Genomic DNA, 23,758 nt, shown 5'->3' on the forward strand with positions numbered 1-23,758 from the left:
TGCTGCGGGGTAGCGCTGGGTGCACGCCGCCCCGGTGACGCCCCAGCCTGTCAGGCGGCTGCTGGCAGAGGGTGCTAACCTGCTTGAAAACAGAAACGTTGGGCTGGTTGAGTGCCGGGTGCCTGGATGTAAGGGGGAGGGCGGCGGGGGGACTGCGCGGTGCGGCGCGGAGCCCTGGAGACTCCCGTCATCCATGTGCACTCGGGGAGATAGAGCTTAATCTTGGCACAGACAACCGGCGACGAGAGGGAGCGAGAGAGGGGAGAAGCCAAAGCGTCTCGAACGGTGGCCCTGGTACACCGCTCGGAGAGGCGATTTAAGACAATTAGTGGGATGGTTCTCCGTTACCTCGGAGGGGTCGGTGCTCGCTGGCTCTGCGGCCCCTTTGGTAATGTGTTTGTGTTGGTTTTAGTTGTTATTCCGAGGTTTTGTTACCCTTGAGATGTCTGTTTCCTTTTGCCTCCCCGGTGGTGTCCTTCAACAGCACTAGTCCTTTGCTTTGCTTCTTTCAAAGATGTTTAAGAGTAAGGGGTGGAAAATCGCCTCGTTTTCTTGTAGTTTTCAAGTCCCTTTAGCAGACGCTTTTATCCCAGACGCAGCTGCACTGAATTCAGCCACCGGTCATAAGGACCTCCTCGAGGTGAGGCGTCTTGCGTAACGTCAACAGTCCACAGGACACGCTGTAGGAAAGTCTGGTTATTTAACAATACGAAAAGACACCGGGGTCTCGAACCCAGTACCTTTTCAGCTGGCGGTGGAACACCCTAACTAGCCTATATTCCCCCTAGATGCCCCTTCCATCCGTGGTTCTGCCGGAACAGGAACTGCATTCCGTATCTCCCCATCCCTCTTGACTCCCGGGCTTTGAGCTTCCCTTGTTATTATTTCAGCACAACTCATTCGCCCATCGCCATGCTGCCCTCTCAGCATAAATGAGCAACTCTCCATTCTGTACATCGCAGCGCCAGGTGGACCCGCGGTGCCGGGCTGTTCCCAGCGGTGCCGTCAACGTGACAAGAGTGGCAGGAATAATTTCACCACGCCGCCTCTGACGGCCTTCAAGTTGGGGAAGCAACGGTTCAATTCCCCGTTCCACCCAGCCCTGCTTTTTTAGCTAAATAGCCCGCAGCGGCTCAGACTGGCGCGTGACGCATGGAGCTTTCATTGAGACTCATGGCGTGTTGCGGAAGGGGGAGCCTAGCATGTGATGTCCGTTATTGCAGCATGCCCCCCCCCCAGGGTGTCACGTCAAGTAGGGCAGAGTGCTCGAGGTGGGCGGCCGGGAGCCTTTAGACGTCAAGGGGGATGCTTCAGTGTGCTGCTGGAAACCGGTTGCATACAGGTTAGTGTAAAGTTAGTGATCTAGAGGGCAGCCCGGTGGCTCACCAGGTAGAGCGCGAACCATATAGGCTCAGTCCACTCCTGAACGCAGTGACCCGGGTTTGATTCCTCCCCATGGTCCTTTGCTGTATGTCCTCCCCTCTTTCTGTCGATCTCACTCTATCATAAAGCATATATAACTTGTAGAGTTAGTGATCTAGGATATTTCCCCCCACATATTCTGATACCTACAATGTCTCATCAGCTAATCATCCTAATTAACAATAAACCCAGCCTTCGGTTGCCCAAATAATCCTTACCTTAACCCAGACAAACAACCCTCGCTTTGAAGAGGTAAATTAGCCTCCCAAGTTTCACAACTGCAGACTGTGGTAGAGAGCAATAAATAAACATTCTGTTAAGAATATCTAGACCAGAGCCTTGATACCGACGAATTCAAATTATTCAATTTAAAAGAGATTATATTTGAAAGTATTTAAAAAATACTAATACTGTCCGAAATCCTGAATGTCTCTAAAGCTCAACCTTAGGTTGCAAATGTCTTTGACATTTCCAAATGTTGTCATTGGCCACTCGTGGAGAATGACAGAGTCTATTATTATGAGGGGTTATTAAGGAGATAGCCAGGCTCGGGGCTGAAATAGTCATTTCATTTGACTGACTCCCTACAAGAGATGTAGGGAAACATTGGTACATGTATCCTTGGTTTAATTAATGTTAATATATGTAATGTGTTTTAACAGTATATTCCAGCATTATCAATGAAATGTCAAATCACATTGACCATACAGCACACAATACATAAGTGTAGCATCACGTCAAATCATGGTAACACAACACGTTGATCTGTGTTTGAAGTATTGCATTGTTATTTTTTCAAACGGCATGTCCGCTTGCATCACTGAATACAAGAATTGTACCCAAAGAATGTATTTTCGGCAAAGTGTACACAGCTCTGTTTTAATCAAAGCCCAAAACCAGCAACTTAACTCATGTATAATTCATGCACTTACTTAGTCATGGTCACCGCTACTGAAAAAAAAACATCAAACGGAGCACCAGGAGACGCCACGTTTGTTTCTTGTGTTCTTTTCTCCCAACTTGCTTCACTTTCGGCCGAGGTTAACGTTTCTCCACTGTTTACTTGTGATTACAGGTAGGCGTTGGGCGAGGTGGAGAGAGGGAGCAAAGGGGTGGAATGCACGGAGGGCATGTGCCTTGAAGCGAGAAGGTCCCCACCTCTCCACTCCGGCCTCTTCACAGCCTGCCGCTCTGTCCTTGTCGGCGACCAGTGGGACAGCACTTACTGCTTGTGAGTAATACCTGAAGCTGGCGCCGCCCGCCTCAAGAATGATCTATGATCTGCCGCGCTTCCACACTCGAGCGTCCGCCATTCATTACAGAGAAAGGGTTTTTTAGTTTCTAGCGTGTCTGCTGGTTGAAACATGCATGAAAATCCGGATTGTGGAAGTCACGTTTATGCAGTTTTGGGATGGGAATCATACAACCTTACCCTGAAGGGGATAATGCCATGCTCTGCCAAGTACACACGTATCGACCTACTTTATCTGCCTTTACCTGGGGTCGATCTGGAGAAATTCCCAGTTTAGAGTTTGCATTCAAATGTCTTCCAGCAATTTGTTTTGCTTTTAAGGGGAGAAAAAACTGTTGATTGCCGGAGGGATGGGAGTTGTGGGACATCCCTGTCATCTCTCAAGGTAGTGATGCTGCCGTGGGTTAAAAAACATCCTGTGAATGAATACACAGTTATCGCACCCAGTCTGGTGCTCAGGGCGCCATGATGCCTCTATTGCAGCTATTCCTACTTTTTTAAGTTACTGCGTGGTACAATACAATCATCGCTTTTTTTGAACACTGATCTGAAAAGCGGGAGAGGATTCGACGCAGATACTCTCTCTCTATTGTGCCGCCAAAGAAATAAGCGGTCTTTGGTCTTTTAAAAAATGCGAAACATTGGATCTACCTGCGTGCGAGTGTAGAAAGTCGGCTCTGTCGTGCTCCACTGTGCCCTTGGTGGCTTATCTTTGAATACAATGAAAAGATATTATTTCTATTCATATATGTATATGTATGTATGCATATGGAACCTACAAATATTTATTTTAACTTTGGGTTTGCCGCCTCTTCAAAAATGGAAAACAATCACACTCTGCCAGTTTGTGATTTAAGCGAGTACAGCTTCATACACGTTCTTTCTCATTCATGTGAAACTCTGGTTGCATCACAGGTTCAACAAAATAATCTTCAAAAAGTTGGACCAATGATTTCATTCATCCAGGAATTGGAGCTGATGTTGCAGGCCACAGCATCGTTCAAAGCACACGTATGAAGAAGTACTCTCTCATATTAGAAGATAGCGAAGAATGACGACGCTCCTTTGAGTCCCAGCGAGGGGCGAAGACTATGTACATTTGATGCGTCTAAGTGCGCCCTAAACCAAAAGTGATTACTGATAACCGAAAGGTACCAGTCAACCCCATGGTTGATTTGAAAAAAGGACAGAGTATCAATACAATTGCATGTGATCTGTGAAACACCCATGACTAATTCCCGCCAGCTTCATCTCTGCCGATCGGTGTTCCCACCCACTTTCTCCCGTGTACTCGTTTGTTCCTGGAGATTACTTTTCCCAGAGGGTTTAGGGCTCCCCCATTGAAACACTGATCCCCTAACAGGTAATTGTTTCATCGCACCTCCTCCAATGTCTTATCTCAGCGTCTGCAACCCGGTTTCCATTGATCCCTGCTGCAGCGCCATACAGGGGCGGTGTTATACCATCCAAACGTGAGGAGGCATATCAATGTTGTAGTTAGGGAAATACCTCAGCAGTGAGCGCCGCATCCAATGGACCATGGCCGTATCGGGTGCCCTGCCACCGGGCCACTAAAAGACTAAGAGACTGAAAGGGATACTGAGGGAGAGAGAGAGAGAGAGAGAGAGAGAGAGAGGGAGAGAGGGAGAGAGAGAGAGAGAGAGAGAGAGAGAGAGAGAGAGAGAGAGCCTTGGTCTCCATTTCAAAGAGTGGGAGAGAGAGGGAAAGAGAGGGAGGTAGACAGGGAGGTAGACAGGGAGGTAGACAGGGAGGTAGAGAGGGAGGGACAGAGAGAGAAAGAGAGAGAGAGAGGAGTGGTGGCAGAAAGGCGCCCCTGCCACCGCTGCTCTGTCAATTGCCTCTGTGTCAATTGCTTCAAAACGGCCAATTTCCTGTCCAGGATGTGTGTTTTACCATTTTTATCATCCCGCACTGCCGTAGTTATCCGGCGCCGTGCGCGGCGCCATCAGTCATCGCGGGGCGGGCTGAATGGAAAGGCAATGTGCAGTAAAGCTGACGGAGGGCCTCCCGCATGGCTGGAGATGTATGGCGGACGGACGCAGGCGGCCCGGGAGTTTCCTCTTCTTATTCTATTTGCGGCGCGGCCATAAGGTGGTGACGGGGGGAGAACGGCGGCGCTTATCACTCCTATTGAATTCATCGTCGGTCGCTGCGGCCTCCGTCGGCGGAGGAAGCGGCCGACAACAATCTATAGGAGCTTCCGTTGTGTGGAACACAAAGCGCTCACGGGAGAATAGAGAAAAATCCGATAGGATGGGTGGGTGTGCTGCCTTGCATGCTGGGAAAATGCTAGTGTTGAGGTTGGTGTTTAAGTGTTTAAGGATGTGACTGTTGGCCCGTCTGAAATGCATGGTGATTATCTTGGCCGAGAACACTTCCCCCCTCCCCCCCCCCCTGTGTGTGTGTGTGTGTGTGTGTGTGTGTGTGTGTGTGTGTGTGTGTGTGTGTGTGTGTGTGTGTGTGTGTGTGTGTGTGTGTGTGTGTGTGTGTCAAAATGAAGCGCTTTGAAGAATATATCCACCACATCCTTGAAATACCCAAATTCCCCGTATAACAGCTCGGCGTGACATGTGCTTGAGATACACACACAAATGCCATGAGGAACGCCTATGGATCAACGCAGTGAGTCACTGAGCGTTGGGTTCCCTGCTCAGCGCTCGGAGTCATCCACTGACATACCGTTCCCCCTTCCATATTGGATTCATGTCAACCAACACATCGTTCTCAAAGTAATTGTTGTTACTCTACCGGTGTAAGTTACCTGATGCTGATAACGTCTTCTTATAGTAAGGTGCCGTCGAAATTGGAGTAACCAATTTCTCGTGGGGATACAATTAGGCAAACAAAGTAAGGGGGGGCGGGGAGACAACCATAATCTACAGCAGCGCATAATTGCGCGGTATCAAGATCGACCGTGGTAATTGTTGATGGCCAAGTGCAAGCCTGCAACATGTGTCAGGTCCTGGGCAGACTTGGAGTCTTTAAGGGGAGCCGTCACCCTGGGCCACATTTCAGATACAAGAGAGTACTACTTCAAACGCCTATTGTGAAATATTTATGGTCTGCCAACATGAACTCGTTTTTTGTGAAAATGTTAGAGAGTCTGACCTTTGACGTAATTGGTCTGGGTTTGGTGATCAACAGCGTCAGCAGTCAAACTTCTCTGCGATAGTTCTTGCGGGGACTGTTCACTTTGAACACTGACATCTTTTCACTAAGCGTGGATGCAGCAGTACACTTCTATAAAAAAATAGCAAAGCATGACAGTGCCGCTTAAAGGGTTCCATTTGCAGAGCCTCTTGTCTTCCAATGCTAGCTCACATCCTAGTGCAACATCCCACTCCTAGCCACATTGGCTGCCAGCCCATACAGAAATGTCTCTTCTGGTGTGACGGAAACAGCTATAAAGGTTCGGGTTATGTTTGAACACATATACATGTGATAGTATGTAGAAGCCTAGGACAGATCTCAGAAATAGGCTTGAATACATAACTGGCTGAGTTTGTTGCAATAACGAGGAGTTAGAAGGCTTTCAAAATCCGAGATTTAGACACTATAGCTGTTGTGTCCGTCTCCCACCCCAAATATGTCCGTCAAAGTGGGTTGCATCACAATAATTGTCCAAGGATGTGTTCTTGTATATTATTTCCCATTTAGTCACATAGCATAGAGTTTTTTCACTGTCATTAACCTGCAGGTAGGTTGTGGACGTTGGGCATTGTATTAACCTGTAGAATAGCTGATTTCTACAACCTTGATGTGACAGCAGTGCAGTATAGACCAAAAGTTTGTCTCTAAAACTTTACAGGATGACTTTGAGTCTTGTGACCCACTTATGGTCCAATGAGGAATATAATAAGGTAGGATCCACCATTTCTGATGTGCTTTCACCCTCTCTCTCTGTCAATAGCCATAGATTGCAGTTCAAAATAGAGAAATGAAAGTCTGGGTCATAAAAAGACGAAGATCTCTCGCAGCGAAATGTGTGTTGGGGAAAGATTTCCTTTAATCCCAGCTTCATGGCACAACAACAAGAAGCCAAGGTCAGATTTTTCCCAAAGATGGAAGCGAGGGAGTGGGAGTATTCCCCGATGTGGAGCGGGATTTATAGACTAGTGTTTAGAGGTGCAGCAGTGTCCCCCTGCCCCCTTGCAAATACTTGGAGACACAGAGGGGGATCTCTCTCTCCCTCTCTCCCTGCCTCCCTGCCTCTCTCGTCTATCTTCCTCTCCCTCCGTCTTTCCCTTCCTCCCTCTCACTCTCTCTCCTAGCTTTCTGGCATGTCTGTCTGAGCTTCTCTCTCTCTCTCTCTCTCTCTCTCTCTCTCTCTCTCTCTCTCTCTCTCTCTCTCTCTCTCTCTCTCTCTCTCCCCATGTATGTGTGAGCTGCTGGGTGAGAGATTGTCTCTTTTGAATGTTTATCCAAACTTGGTCTTCCCCACGCTGTATAAATGTTGATTGGTGTGGTCTAGGTGTTGTAGTTTTATTGTTTTTTATCGTAAATAGCATTGAGTGTTGTAGTGTGGTTGGAACAGATGTGTTTGTATGCAGCCAGTGTTGTGCTGGTTGGCTTTATTGGGTTAAAGGTATTTTACGAAACTGATGAGGAAACACTCACTCCTACACTGAGTGTAGGGAACCTACACTCACTCCTCCTTGATGTGACAGACTCTTCCTAGCGGCCAGTTTTGGTAATAACATCCAGTCACCCATTTTGACCATTTGTACTAGTTTCAGCCCTATTGTGCTCCACTAATATGAACATTTGATTTTATAGCATTAAATAATCGTTTATGTGATATTGTAATCCCAAAAAGGATAATGCGTAAAACTCATATTAGTCACTCTTGGTTTGAGGCATACAGAAATAAATATATTGAACACATACTTATAAACGTGTCAATCAATATGTTTATGATTTCAATGTTATTGGTTTATTCTACAACTGGACAGACCTCCAAATGAGCGATGTGTCTTTATTAAAAGTCACCGTAAAATTGTTCAACTGAGGCCTTGGTTGTGTTGATTCAGGTTCAGATTACCATCACATGCTGGCTACTTACTCTGACTCATTTGTAAGGCTACGCCCCATCAGATCCCAGCACCATCACCACCACCACCCCCACCACCAGCACTGAGGCAGCTTTAAGCATTATCTCGGGCATGCTGCATTGCTTTGTGTTTATTTATTTATTTGGGCAGGTTTTGCCCGGTGATTTCAGAGCAGCAGTGTGTGAAGGTCATCACATCTCAGATCTCCTGAATCACCACATCTACCAGAGATTACGTCCCCCGTTGGGAGGGCGGCGGGGGGGGGGGGGGCCTTGGCCCAAGGTCAAACATAATGTTTCCCGCAGTTGTCAAACCTGTCAAAACATATGATGTGTTTATCAGTCGACACCCCTTGGGATGTGATGTGACTACAGTGGGCACTAGACAGTCTGGCCAGACAGTCAGGATTATAATATGTTGATAATCTCTCATCCATCAAATTTGAACATGTCTGGTATTAATCCCATGTTGACGGCCTTATCGGTGCGTTTTGGTCTGTGTTGCAAGACGGAATGGTTCCAGTCCATGTTGTCCATAATGCTTTATTATTTTGAGCAATGTACGTGGTGCGGAATAGTCTCTCAGTGTCTGCCTCAAAAATTTCGCAACCAGATCCTTTGCTTTTAAAATAGGATCGGTTTATTTCATGTATAGTGAGGTCCAGGGAATTATTTTAAATCCAACTACTCCCTGTGGCTTGTACAAAACAACTAGTGGTACAGCATGTGTGGTAAGCCCACACAAGGCTTTCTATCGACTCAAGGTAATTGAAATTCAGGAGGAATCGACCGAAATGTCAAATTCTATTTTGCCTTTTGCTCGTCTTGTGAACCCTTCAAAACATTGCATTCGTCCTTTTCCGAGCCACGTTGGAACAAATGCTTTAAATCAATGATGCAATTCAGGTTCCATGTACTCGTGTGATGTATACCTCGTCTTGTGCTGTTATCTTTTTCATAAATGACTCTTGCGCCCGGCCTAAATCTAAATAGGGTTGGTCTGAAGTAGCCTAATTACCCGTAGGTGTGGTTTGGGCGTAACGTGCAATAAACCAATGAGAGTGCCAGCTCCCATCCCCTTTAAGAGCCATGAGCGCATTTGAATCTGACGAGTTCATATTTTGACAGCGCGTCTGCAGTCCCCGATGAGACGGATGCACATGCATTTCAAACTTCAAATGGCTCAGTTTATGGCCAAATAATATGGCCTAGTTCACACATGGATTAAGGTTTTTTTCTTCCAATTCTAAAAGTTATGGGCATGTACACGATGTCTGTGTCAACAAAATATGTGTTTGCTGTACGGTGTTTGCAGATGCGTTGATTTAAAAGTACAACTTATTACCGTTGTATCAGCTGTTCTTTCCCAAATAATTTACCAAGAATGTGTGGCTAGGTAGATGACAGAAGCAAAGTGTATGCGCGAGGTGCAAAAGCAACATTATGCATGCGCCCTTAAAATAGCATCTGAACAACGCGCCACTGACTTTAAACCAGGTATTTCCTGGTTTGTGGCGCAAATGGTTTCTGAAACTGCAAAGTAGCACCAGGGAACGTTTGCGCCAGATCACGCCCCCCCCTTTCGCCGAAACGCCCCTTGGGGCACAAGATCATTCCCTAATTTACCGACGAGTGGCACAGGAGGGATAGAACGCTCTGCGCCAGTTGCAAACTAGCATCGACACATGCGCCAGTGAGAAGGTCAATTGCGCCGGATGCAAGATAGGGCCCTATGGCTTTAAAGTGTGTCCAAAATGAACAAACACTACAGCATCCACGGTTATCTTGTGAATATTTATTTTAAATTGTGTTAATTAATTTACAATGTCATTTTTAAGTAAGATAAAACCTAGTTATTTTGTTTTACCTCACGGTAAGCAGAAATATGGTTGAACAAACCATATTTCCCGACTCACACATGCAGGCCTGCATGCGCACAAAGACACACATCATAATTAGGATAACAGTAAGATTTTGGTGAATGCCAAAATAGCATGGTAAAATGGGTTCCTCTCCATTGACAGTGTGTGTTTAGCACCGGGTACAATAGACCCCATTTTATTGTAACACAAGGTCAAGACTAAAGGTATAGAAAATGAGAAAAAAATGTAATTGCTTTCTTATCCCCCAGTGATGGAAGACTAAATGGGAAAGCGTTATGGGGAATCATGACAGAAATGCAACTGATGTCATTTAGATTTTTCACATTTTTATTGACCATCGTATTTTCGATAGATATAATAAATGGGACGGAACAGAAGCTGAATAAGGAGAGATTGAAAATTATCTGTCACTCATATTTTCTCTCTCTCTCTCTCTCTCTCTCTCTCTCTCTCTATAAAAGGATTATGATAAAAAAAAATGGTCCATTCAGGAAATACAACAAAGAGTGAAAAGAAGGACAAAAAATGTCTACTTAGCTAAAGTGACCTAGAGGTTGTCTAAAATGAGCCCAAAAATTACCCTCACAAAGCGTGTCAACTTTCGCCTCTGAAACAACTGAACCGTTTCTGAACTACCACACAAAAACACGGCAGGAAAAGGGTACACCATGTCAACATTCAACTGAAACTGGCCTAATGGAGGACACCGGTTATTGCGTCTGTTTTGGCAGCCGTGAGTGACGGGCAATATGAAGAGAAAGAAGGGAGTCTGGATGGGAACACGAGGTACGGCTAATGGCCTCGACCGCTCAATGGTTGAATACCGTGTGAAGAGGACACAAGAACACACAGCCTTCTATCACCTTGTGAAGCGCTGATGTCAGAAATAATTAATCGAAAACCACACTCCTTATGTTGAAAGCCTGCTGCGTGAGGAGATACGGTTAGTGTGTGAGATGTTTCTTCTTGCGTGACGGCTTTGCGCTTTGCCTTCATCCCAGTGTGGCGCTTGTCCGAGTCTCTTTGAGGTTTTGTGTTTGGTTATGTAGAGCGAAAAGTAAAAAGGACGTATACCCTGATGGGTGATTCTATTTTGAAAAAAGTAACAATGCAGGGAACAAAATCCCTGGCCATAAGCGTGCGACTGCATACTGCAGACAAATCACCTGAGATATGACCAAATAGCAATAAAGGGAGTGCGTGTGGCGTTCAAGAAAATGACGTTGAAGGCGGAAGAGTGATTCGCCGTCCCTCTATTCAGAACCCATTTGCAGGTGTTTTTTTGTGTGGAATTTGAAGAATGGTTTCTCAATACCATGCTGTTCATTGGAGGTGGGTGGGGGGGCTTCAGAAGGTGCAAATCTGCTGTAATGATCTGGAAAGAGGTTTGCGACAGAATATCGAGGGACAATGAATCATTTGCAAAGTGTGCCATCAGCGTGATCCAGGGCCTAATCGCTTCTAATCTCTTTTGTACCCATGATGCCTTGCAGTCCTAAACACCATCGGGGTAACAAGGTGAAACCAATGTTAGGATAAAAAAAGGCTATCACAGGAATCCCATCAGACGCCCGGGTTTGGGGAGGGGGGAGGGCTTTTGGGGAGGGGGTTTGTCACAAAAGCAGTCGAGCGGGCCTCCTGTTTGTCTCGCAAAACCCTTTGTTACCGAATTGTTTTCATATGCCTGATGTTAAAGTGCCAATCAGTACCCAATGAAGAGGACGCTGAATGTCATGTCAAGGTCCAGGTTGGGACGACTATAGATGTCTGTATTTATGAAAAAGAGGAATGCCGAGAAATTAATTGAGCAGAAAGCTCTCTGTGCTGTAGGTAAAAAGCAGGCCGATTTAAAATGGAAAAAGCAGATCGGTGTGCTGCTGCAGTCTCGTAAAATGTGAGCAGGTGCACAGTGTCGAGTGTGTGATTTCACTCTCTCCGGCACACGATTGTTCAGCACAACGAGGATGAAGATGCAACGTCAATAATACCCTTTCTGAGCCATGTGAAGCCTCTCATTCATCCATAAATACCTAGTATTTATGTACAGAACTTAGTCTTTTTGCGATTCTAGCTCTACTCGTGAAGAGCAGTAATTATACCAGTGGTCATTTTCGTATGCTTTTTATTTTTTCCTGAGACTCAATTACTGCAACACACTGTTTTGGCACAGTACCCAATATGTTTGTTTAGCCGAATAACAAACCACTTCAACAATGACAAAAAAACATGGATAGATGAGGGCTTCACTTTTGTCCGCTCTGCGGATTCGGAGATGGTCGCCTGTGCTTCCCAGTTGAGCGCGACATGACAAGTGTAGGATGGATTGCTCATTTATCTATTAATACATTGAGAGGTAGGACTCCAAGGCTGCATTTTATTTCTGTATTGGGCTTCCTCCTCGTTGCCATTCATATGTGTGCGTCAATCATGGTACATTTCACAGCAGGGATATCTTTAATACTGAAATTAATCACTATTTGTGGTGACTTTCAGTGATCAATTACATCCGGGGGTATTGTGACCACCTCCTGGTCTAATCGTCCTAAAAGAGGCAGGGATCTGTGATTAAAGTAAGCGTAATTGGCAAACAGAAACTCGGCCAGAAGTAGTAAAGTATTAAAAGTGACTGTAAACTCTGTAAACTCGACCAGCAACCCGTTTATCTTTTGCTGAATATCACTGTAACAAAACAGGAAACCAGGGGTACCTCCGACCCTTACGGTTTTGGGTTCCTGGCCCAGCTTCAGCACCGTCCCCCCTCTCCAAGATTATCTGATGCAAAATAGTAGCACTGCTGGACCCAGATTACTATTGCTGTATCAAGTAACTCGTCACACCCCAGTAATTTCGATTTTCCTTTTGACATCTGCCACACGACGCTCACACATGTGACATCACACGCGGTCCCCGTGTGTAAACAGCTTGCCCTATGAGTCCCTTAGAAGCCCTTTAAATGCATCCGCTTCCCCGGGGTCTTGGCTTGTCTCCAACTGTGAGTGGCAAGTGTTTATTGGCTTTGGTATCAGTAGGACACTAATGGGGGTCTGGTCTGACTACAGTTCAGCGATACCATTTTAAGTCGCTGGCAGTGCCCTGTTCTCTGTTTGACATCCACACAGGCCCCCCCCCCCCCCCCCCCCCCCCCCCCGCCACCCTTGGTGCATGTGAAACTCTTTGTTTTCCACAATGTGGGGACGTGCATGATAGGAGACGGTTTCAGGCCTCAGAGGTGTAGGTTCTTCCTGAGTTGTTTTTGGAAAATATGAGCTTGCTGTTGCCACTCGCCAACCAAACTTTGGCAGTGCGAGCATTGTCTTTGTTCATGTCAATTCTGGAATGTTCTCTGTCATCAGTTTAAATGCCAAGTTAAGGTTCAGGGTAAGGAAATCAAGGTTATTTCGAGTAATTTAGCAGTCACGTTTTGAATAATTTAGGACTTATGTAGATAGTGTGCGGATATTGGGGAGACAAACACCCTATCTTCTACGACATGGTTTTAAATCATATCGATAATCAAGGTATCAAGACATTAATCAAGATGTTGGGTTAGGCAATTTGGAGAAACCTGTAGGCTAGATGGAAAGAAATGACTCCCTCCAAAGCCACTTCCCCATAACATGTGACTAGCTTGCTAGCTTCAGCGATGTAGGTCTGCCTGGCCTTGTGGAGGACTCTGGTCATGTGCAATAAGTGCACTGGTGAGTGCTGAGTATGTGTAGGAAGCTAGACAGGTAGGTAGACCAACAGGTAAACCATCCAATCATTTAATTCAGCCCTGATGATATGATTGGATGACTTGCAGCTGGCCCACAACAGCCACAGATGGATCTGGATTTTTGCCCTTTTTTAAGAGCATTTGATTTATTAGTTAAGAACATTTTTAACAAATGTGAAAAAGAAATCTAAAATAAATTGCCTACCCTAGCTTTTTCAAGTTATTCAACGATAGTTAATCAAGTGTATAAAGGTTAGTTCATGGAAAGTTAATCAACTGAATCAAGGTATGTAAATGATGGTTCGTTTCTGACTCAAGGTTAGTTAAAGGGCGTGGTATTGTAAATGTTGTGCATTGGCGTTATTATTGATAGCCAACTGTAATGAGTCAGCAGTATGGTACCGGTGATCTGTGAGAACAGGTGAACTCTCTTCATCACCCACCTGCACAAGAGTGGAAAATATATACGTGATGGCACAGATCTTTGGTTATCTCATATCTCATTCAAGTGCAACTTAATAGTACTTAGAACCTCTGGTCATTATCGTCACACTGCTGTCATTTGGCAGCGAAGATTAAATTCATGTACTATCAATATTCCCATGAACACTCAAGCATTTTCATGAAGCAACCTTCAAACACAAAGACCATTCTGATTGCTTTCCAAGGACAAACATTAAAAGGCAATGATTTCAAAGAGAAATGTAAAATCCCATATCGTAAAATCTCAGGATCTATGAAGATTTTGGAGGGCTAGTGTGAGGGTTTATTGTGTGTAGGGGCTGAAGGATTCTCTCCACCTCCTCAGAGATAGAGGGTAATATCTAACCAGAGGGTCACGATTTGAGACCATAATTTCGTTTTTTACATGGTGACTTTGGTTAATTAACCAGTCTCTCTCTCAACTCCACTGCAGCAACACCATTGTAGTTTGTTTCCTGTGATTTTCAGGTACTTTATGTTTAGTTGTCAATAAACAAAACGAAGAACTTAAAACCTTTGTGTTGTGTCCCTTATTATGTTCGGCATTCGAGCCAGCCGTAACAATTTTGTGCCAGGGATTGTGAAACGACTATATAGACCAGATTCCCCCTCTTGGCATTAACCTTAACTCCCCATCCCCTCATCCTCATCCACCTTAATGCGAGGAAGGACCTGGGAGCAAGTCCCCTGCTAATCTTTACAGCCTTTGCTGGCCTTTGGAACGAGCCAGTTGTTCGTAGGTTTTGTGTTATTTAATATTTGAGAAGGTCCTTTCGCTGCCTGGGTTATTGCTTAATAATAATAATTCAACTCAGAGAACAGTGCCTGTATGCCACGGATGTATTCTTGTAGGAAATGCCATGCGCTTAATGTCAGCGCAGGCATGCATCGCGTACTTAGGGAGAGCTAGATAACTGTACAGCTGTAGCTGCACAGAAAGGCTTTTTAGCGTACACGTTCTTCCGATGTGTCTCGTGATGGCTTTGTTAACATATAACAGTTTATGAGATTTTATTGACGGTCAATGTGATAGTATTTGTCTTAGCAGTATGAAATCACTTAATCTGTTTCTGAATTGCTGGAACTGTTATTTAATGACTCACTCTTCCCCGTGCAAATTAGCAAACAGTTTAACACAAACAATTTATCACAAACAATTTTGAAAACGTATTTTCCAATACACAATAGTATATAGTAATACAGTATAGAATGGTATAGAATATCCTGGTCTGGAGTTTTGTATTGTCTCGTTGTCTAGTGTCGTATGCATAGAACAAGGTTCAGCTTTTTACAAATCATTCAGACCAATAGTTATATATAGATATTCTTTTTTCATTAGGGTGAATTCAACTTGTTATTTAGTAATGTTAGCACATCCCACTGTGCATTTGCCTGCATGCCTTTGACCAATCTTTAAAAATTTTTTTAATTTTAAGCCAAATTAACCAAATTGGAGGTTGTTTCAGTATAATAGCATAGCATTTAGCATCATACCAATGTATTAGCAAAAAGGGAGCTTTTCAATGGATTTCCCTCCGTTTTGCTCCATGCCATTTGTTTGACTTCAGCGTAAGATAAGCCTGCCCCATTGGTGGGTGCTTTTCTGCTGCTGTTGGGTTTATTTAACTGTTATTTATCTATTGCCCCCTTATGTAATGTGTTGCTGGAGGGCAGGCAATGGCTCACAGGGCATGCAATATACTTGGAGTACAACATTGCTCCACTGCAGATTCCCATGTGTGGCTAATGTGGCTATTAAACGTCACTAGCACGCATTGCCAGGGAGAAGTTCTCTTGTCTCCGAGTCGGAGGGTGCATTAGGATGAGTCAATTAAACGGCGAGAAAATGAGGACATTGGAAATGGAGATTGGGATTGTGGAGTGTGGGATTGTGGAGTGTGTGCTGGGGAATGAGGCAAAGCTCCTCCTTTTGTTCTCAGACGTGCTGTGGACAATGCTGTTTAGTTCAGCTCCCGCTAATTACTGAAATTGGACACAAAAGACATTTCCCCTTGGACGCAGGAGCCTTCGTCGGTTGTTTTGAATAGGTGACACCTATTTTGCCATCTTGTTTTCCGTTTTTGTTTTTCGTCTAAACTTTGAGTTGCAGTTTCTATGCACACACACACTCACACATATATACGCACACACACACACACACACACACACACACACACACACACACACACACACACACACACACACACACACACACACACACACACACACACACACACACACACACACACACACACACACACACACCATGAAAGGGCTGCTCACTATCATAGAGTGCGCTACAAAGAAGAATGACCCCATCCAGTGAAGCGAGCAAAACCATTCAATGGGAAAATTATTTACCAAGTATTTTTTATAAGCCAATGCTATGCTGGGCAGTTGCATGTCAATGACGTACTTCCATGAAAGCCGTTTCAAGCCCGTGCCCGCACTGCGATGGCTATATTCCACAGACTCGCTGAAATATCTGTGAATTGCGCATACAGCCACCAGGCTAAACGGCTTCAAGAGGTTAACTCTTTTTATTTCCCGGAACGAAAAGAAAACAGTCCACCGACAATCTCAACACGAAATTGATATTTTCACAGAGATCCAGTTTCCACACTCTGGCCTCGCCTCAAAACGCCCCAAAAAAAAAAAAGTGATACCATTATGAGGATAATGGAATGCGTTGCATCGGTTTTCCGGGCCCATTAGGACGTGAAAGCCGCCGCCGGACCTGAGAGGGCTCAGCGTTAGCCGAGAAGGAACCGCAGCGTGGCCAGGCCCTGGGCGGCTTTCCCCCTATCAACCGGTTTGCATCTGTTGGCCCTCTCGGTTGTGTTGCGTTGGGCCGTGGTTGGGCCGGTGCGGAGCGCACAGGTGGAGGAGGATTCAGAGAGGATACCTCAGAGCTAAGTGCTGTTGACACGACCGCGGCTTCAGACACCGCGGCAGCTAACGATAGCAAGGGTGCTTGCGCGTTACGATATATTTGCATTTTTTCCTCTGAAGCATGCGGTAGCATTCGTAGTAGTAGCCTACTACTAGGGCACTAGACCAGGGGGATTCCTCTCGTTTGTTGTTGTGCAGCTGGCGTGACGATGTACGGACGTGTGACTCACCACGTTACCGCCAAAGTGATCTTCAACACTTTTCCAAAATTTTGGCCAAATTTGCAGAAGAGTTGAGCTTCAATCGTTTTTTGTTTATACTGACTGTAATTTTGCCATGCAGTATGCAATCGACCGCCTGTGAAGCATTTTGGGATGTTTATTATTGGAAGTGCTGGCTTTTTGTACATTTTTAATGATGGAAGATTTGAGCTAAATGGAATAAAGCATAACTGATACTATTACTAGGGCGCCTATGGGCAGGATTCTAAAATGAAATGCAATGTACCTGAAGCTAACAGTGTACCTGATATATTCTATGCTATATTGTATAGTGTAATTGTTGGTGATCATGCCTTTTATAAAGGTTCAAATGTATTCACTCAATAATTCAAGAGTGCTGTTCTAAATACATTATGGCCTTCATACATTGTGATAACCTGGTTGTGGAAAGGAATTGCCAGCACAGGAATTAATTTACACCAAATGGTTTCCGCTTAAATGTTCCAGCGAAATGTTTCATGCGATGTGTACCATTATATTCCAGCCTATTTAAGGCTGCTAACATTCTCCAAGCCCATAGCAGTGTACACTTAATTCTCGCTGGAATTGAGAAGGCATGTTGAGAAAAGCGACGAGGTCACCACTACAACTAACATAATAAACAGGACTCGGGCTGGCTTGTTGGTTTATGGAGGGTGGCTGGTTCCCAGGGGCCCAAAGAACAACCACTTAACTTTTGTTTGTCTCGTTACATTCCACATATTGCTTTCATTCTATTTCATCATCTTTAATTTATATATGTTTGGGGGTGTTAGTGTTTCATATGTCGCAGCCCTGTTTGTGTGGGCTGCACTTGAATGGCGCATGGAACCGTTTAATGGCTGTTTTGTTTTTTTTAACATAAAAAAATTGCTTTAATGCAATGATGAAGGATGTGAAGGTCCGGGCTAACACAAAGGTCATGTGGTGCTATCAGCTCGGTTTGGTATGAAACGCCTTGGCTGTCTGCCCAGCTTTAGACACAAACAAACTGCCTCCGCACAAATACTGCCACTAAGTCATTGGAATAGATTAAAAGTTTGTCCATGTTAGGGTTATCTATTAGTGCGTTTAGAAGATATTTTAATAGTGTCCGAGTGAATTATTATAAAGGTCATAAGAGTTACACATGTTGCTCAAGGATGCCAACATCGGTTGGACTGCGGACATAGGGGATCGAACGCGGAACCTTCCGGCTGGGAACCGAGCAACCGAACCCCCCTAACACTGTGCTGCCCTTTAGTAACACTCTGCATACCGTGTGATTCATACGATGTGCAGAGTATTCAGTTCAGGAAAAACAAATAATGCATGCCATGGATCATCCGGATGCTGGCGATGTTGCGAGGAGCAGTGATGCGTTTGTATGTCCCCCCCCCCCCCCTGGTGCAGCACTAATGCGAGGCGAATGACAAAAGCTCTCTGCGTCCTGGTGACAGTTTGTCATGTTGCAATGCGCCGTCTGATGTGACTCGAGCCTAAGCAGGCTGACGTTGGGCTAAGACAGTGCACTCTCTTGGCAGTACATAACACCTGACCGTAGATATGTATTCATAGTCGCATGTGTTTACGCTTGGGTCGACATACAGTCTGAAGAAGCATCACCTACCCTCGTCATCGGTCCCCAATCACTGCGTTGCCGGTGACAACGTTGGACTGATCGGTGACAGGGTGATGTCATGTGCCAGGTGGACTCCAAACGAGCATGTGTCTGAAGTCACAGTAGCTTGTGTTGGATGAAAGTGTTGCCTTAATGACTTCCCAGCACAGAGAGAAATTCGTAACCATGAGTGTAAACACCGTCATGATTCTTATTTTGGAAAGGATGAAACCTGAATGTGGTAATTCAGCGCACTTGAAAAAGAAAGAATTGGCACTTCAGCATCGTTAAAGACATCCCGCTCACAACAAAGAAGTGTGTGCGTGTGTGTGTGTGTCTTTACCGACCATGTGTGTGTCAATTTCTGTGCAATGTGGGGACTTCAACCCCTTTTAGATTAGGCCGATATGAATATTGTAAGAATGAATAAATCCGGAAACAATATTGTCTGAGTGGTTCGTTGTCAGCAAAGTATTGCGGCCTTCAAATTAGGGAAACCAATAAACTAAAAGGGGGGTATTGTTTCAGGCTATGCCACTTCTCATACCAGGGAATCATCATTTACGGAGAGAACTGGATCATATCTTCCATGTTCCTGCACATATCTCTTCGAACACACAAAAAAAAATCCACACGTTTTTTACAATAATCTTTGTCAGTATTTTTTATATTATAGTATATTAATTCATTATTATTTGTTGTTACTCATTCACCAATCTAAGGGGCAACAATCCACTGGTATTTTTCCTGCAACTTTCCAGGCCATTTTGTCCTGGAGAGGAAAGCGTACACTGGCCTTCATTCTAACCTTAACATTGAAATGTTCCATGTGAAAAAGATGTTAGCTGTCATACCTTTTTCAATGTTTCTTATATATATATATATATGATTTATAAATATATCATGGTTATATATATGACCATCGCGCTGCCTCACTGCTGGTACCAGTTCTGCCCCTAAGCCTTCACATGTCTCCATCCCCAGGATCTGGATCCTGTCCCAGATCGATGTGTCGTATCTGCAGTGTTTGTAGCGTACTCTCGGCACGGCTGGTCCTTGTTCTTTGAGTCGTGTTATTATGAGACTGAATCATTCATGCTCCTTTGCAGTTACAATATGTGCTGATTTGTTGAGGAATAATTTAAAGGTAATAACTTGCAACTTGAATGCTACTGTTGCCGTTCAACTTGAAATGATAGTGTTAGAAACACAACTTCTTTGTGTATCCTAGGAGTCAAGTAGTGCGAGTTCTGGCATTCAGAGATGTAGCGTTTTGTTCAAGAGTGGAAGTGACTTTGCCAAGACATTGAGAGCGATAAGAGTCTAACTGTTATTAGTTTAATAGTCTGCCCAAAGCATTGTGCGAGTAGCGCTGGGATTACGTTTTATTCACTGCCTTTTTTTCACTGCTCCTCTTACACAGTTCAAAGGCAAAGGCTGACAAACAGACAAAGAGCAGTCACCATCAGTTCTCCCTTATTGTGTAAGAAATAACCAGAAAAGAGGGTCTACTCCATTGCTTTAACTATTGAAACGGCAAGAGCACAATAGACATCTTTTCTTTTAACCAAATTATTCAAATGATATCTCATTCCACCTCTATTGAATGAGAAGTAATCATTTATTGTTTTCAACAATAGAATGTAAATACATGAATACATACATTGTACCCGCTCGTATGTATTTGCCAGCCTTAGCATTGTGACAAGGAAGGATGATGTCTAAAATATGACAAGAAATCAGCATAGGATTAATAATGCACGGGAAATGCTTCTTGCAACAATTGGAAACGAACAACGCACCACGGTGAAACTCCTTATGTGCTTGTGCTTGAGTGCGTGACTGTGCATATCAAGACCAAAATGAGAGGAAGTGGGACAGACAAGACGCCCCCCCACCCCCTCCCTGCCTCCTCCTCCCTTCCACCCCCTCTCTGCGTCTCAGTGTATTCTCCAGATACTGTTTGCTTGTAAAAGCATGAGGATGCAGAAAAGACCTCATGAATTTCAATGCCATTGACGTACCTTGAGTTGCAAGGTCACAGCAGACGTCAGTGGACCGTTGTTTATTTGGGTTGGGTCCTGGGAGACGGTCACCGGGTAGACGGGAGACGGCGGGAGACGACCCTGGCAACCGCCTGGACGCTGAATTTAAAACAAAGGACAAAGGATGAGGGAAGATAATGAGGAAGACACACGGTTCTCCAAGTCCATTACATGCATGATACCCTCTCCCCAGGGCCAACCCTATGCCAAGAATAATAACTAAAATACTAATAGTAATACAATCACATCGATATAGAGGGTGCCCTAGTTGATGGATACATTAGTTCTGTAATCTCATGTGCAGTGAACCTTAAGACACCTTATGGCTATTAGTCTTGGAAACCCTTGTGGTTAGCATCCCCAAAACAAATACTAGTCCCTCTTGAATATTTATGAATTCTTCGTGTTTCTGAGTCAACGCTGTATGCCCAAATACTACTTTGATAGCTTTGAAACACAACCGCCAGCCCTGGATATTTTGGTGGAACGCCACGGAACTAAGAGACTCAATACTAGCACATCACTATTAAAATACAACCTTGGCGAATACAAAAAGCAGGCAAGCAACACCCCTATGTAACAGGCCTCATAAAGCGGTGAGGTGTTAGGCCCACTGTCTGTAGGGGTCCTTGAGCAAGATGCCCTAACTTGCTCCTTAATGACGTTTGGCTACAAATAAAATTAAAGCGTCGAGGGAGGAACTAAAGTTGACCCAAATACTTGGCTACCCCTGGCTGAGATCTTCCGTCTGGCTCTTTGGAGAACGGTCTGCCCCAGCGTTGATAGTGTGTGAGGAAGAAATGCTGGTTCTGGACATAAATAAAGAAGGGAACTGACAATCGCTCTGTCGATATCCCTGTGTTCAGCGTGGGTTTTTCAACTCTTGTGTTGTGTGTGGGGTGGTTAAGGCCCCCAGACCCCCGCTGTGGCAGGGGGCTGTTCGGCGGGGCCATGGGCAGAGGGGAGCTCTCCCGTCTGCAGTTCTGTAACACAAAATAGAAAAAGGCGCCATTGTTCTCTGGTGGCCTTCTCTGACTCAACATGCGTGTTTTGTTTTCACACCAAGACCTTTTGTCGACCGCTTAAGTGAACCGCCGAAGGAAACACAGGGTTGAACGCTTTCGACATGAATTCGGCGACTCAAAGGGAGCCGACGTCCTCGTTCGGAGACGGCTGTCTTTGTTCAGACGACTCGAAACCGTGTGTCAATAGCGTCAAGGAGAATCCATCTTTTCGCACTTCCAGTCATCATGTCCCGGTTGCTGTGGGAACCACTCCTCAGTCCACCTGTGTGCTGTAGGCGGTGTGGATGCATGCGTGTCTGTATGTCGTTGGAGGGCCAGCAATATGAATACTTTCTTCAGGTTTTTGGAGGCAGCCAGCTGAACTGAGCTAGGCCGAACTGGACATCGACCGAGTGTATTTTTGGGTGTTCCCTGTTTGAAAAGGTGCTCATCAACGATGCAGAAAACATTGTTGATGGTTATCTTCGTGTTAAGCAAGGATAAACGAGCTGGCCCGAACAGCTGCGTGTTCAATCCCCCAATAATTCTTCTCAGACACTATCTGGGTGTACAGTATCTGAATACAAGATAAGACTATCTCTGTGATGCAGCCTGGCATTCTTCAACATTATGTTAAACGGAAAATAATGAGAAAAAAAAGTACATCATTGGAAATATGTCAAAATATATTTTCAATCGTTTTTTGACTTGAATGAGCCAAGGCAATTATGCAGAAATAACCAGGGACAACACAATCAAACGCTAGGAGGAATGCAACATGATATTCTACCGGGACTGGTTCTGTCAAAACAATGACTCAGCACTTTAAACACACGGAAAGGCTTTTGGGGACGAATCCAGACTGCACCGGGACTTACAGTTTGAGTGTCTGTTTAGCAAGTGACAAGCAAATGTCCTTCAGCTTTTGAGCCCTAGCAGTAGTTCTCCGGCAATATGCCATGCTTAATCTGAGTCACACAATCCCACTTCTGGCTTTTTCCAGAACCATTTAGGTTGGATATACATACCTGCCTCGTGTTTTCAATCAGAGGACTTAAGCCAAGTGCTGAATTAATTGGGTTATTCTGGGAAAGAAAAATAGCCACACAAAAGTTTTATCTTAAGTTGTCCACCAAACTGTGGATTCAAGTTATGGTAACATTTTGTGAGAGGATTTTGTGGGAAAGATACTTAAAAAAGATTTTATTAACAAATATGTTTCAGAGCAACCCAAAGGTTTTATTAATATAATGATTTATACCCTTGCTACAGAATATTGACTTTCTTCATGATCCACAGAAATGAATCAAGGTATCAAGGTAATTCAAGTTAATTCTGTTAATGGGATGCTATGTGATGTCTTTAACTCACTTTTTTCCCAGTCTCTTTTGCTTTGCTTGAAGGATCAGTTATTACCAGTTATCCAAGTAGCTATCCTACTACTCATTTTGCGTTGGTCTGGGTTGAGGAGTCGTCTTTCACCGCTGCTGGAAAGGTGAGGTGAGGAATGCATTGAAATATTGCCTGAAAATACCTACATTATAGAATCAAACCCCTACTTCCCTTTCCTACTTTCTAACAATGTTCACAGAAAAGGCTGCTCGGTAGGAATCGCTCAAAACAGTATATGGTGTTGCTGCCACGAACTCTGACCTCAATCCGAGGGTGGTCTCATCTCCTTATGGAACCCCTAGAATGGATGCTCCAAATTAGACTTATTGGCTAGAGAATTGACAGAGACTTTTAGATAAAGGGATATCCCTCCGTGTTTCGGATATTGCTCTGTCAATTTTTGGGTGAAAACTGCATATTTATTCTGCTTGCTGGTGTTGTTTACGCTAGTCATATTCTCATTCTCCTCGCTCCGGGACCTGTTAACTTATACGGCTCATAGGAAGTAAGAGACCGGATATTGCGTGGCGGAACACCAGAATAACGCTACAAAATCCCCTCTCAGCCTACACAAAGTCTGTTCCTTGCGGTAGCTGAACTGTTCCTACTGTCCTCGTAGCAAAAAAAACGCTGTAGACGTTGCTGCATTCAATTTCCTTACTGAGTCAAATGACTGAATGTTATTCAATGACTTTGTATCACGGTAGATCTCAAACAACAGTCAATTCCTCGTACCGTT

General features: G+C 44.6%; 1 protein-coding gene across 1 annotated transcript in view; it reads left to right on the forward strand.

The window, feature by feature from the left end:
- lingo1a (leucine rich repeat and Ig domain containing 1a) overlaps positions 1-23,758 on the forward strand; it is a 97,443-nt gene that overhangs the window by 41,002 nt on the left and 32,683 nt on the right. The window contains exon 2 of the mRNA XM_030366914.1: positions 2,498-2,653. The gene's annotated coding sequence lies outside the window, so the exon portion shown is untranslated. The remainder of the gene's footprint in view (positions 1-2,497; positions 2,654-23,758) is intronic.

This window comes from Gadus morhua, chromosome 9, assembly GCF_902167405.1.
Source record: "Gadus morhua chromosome 9, gadMor3.0, whole genome shotgun sequence".
Taxonomy (NCBI): domain Eukaryota; kingdom Metazoa; phylum Chordata; class Actinopteri; order Gadiformes; family Gadidae; genus Gadus; species Gadus morhua.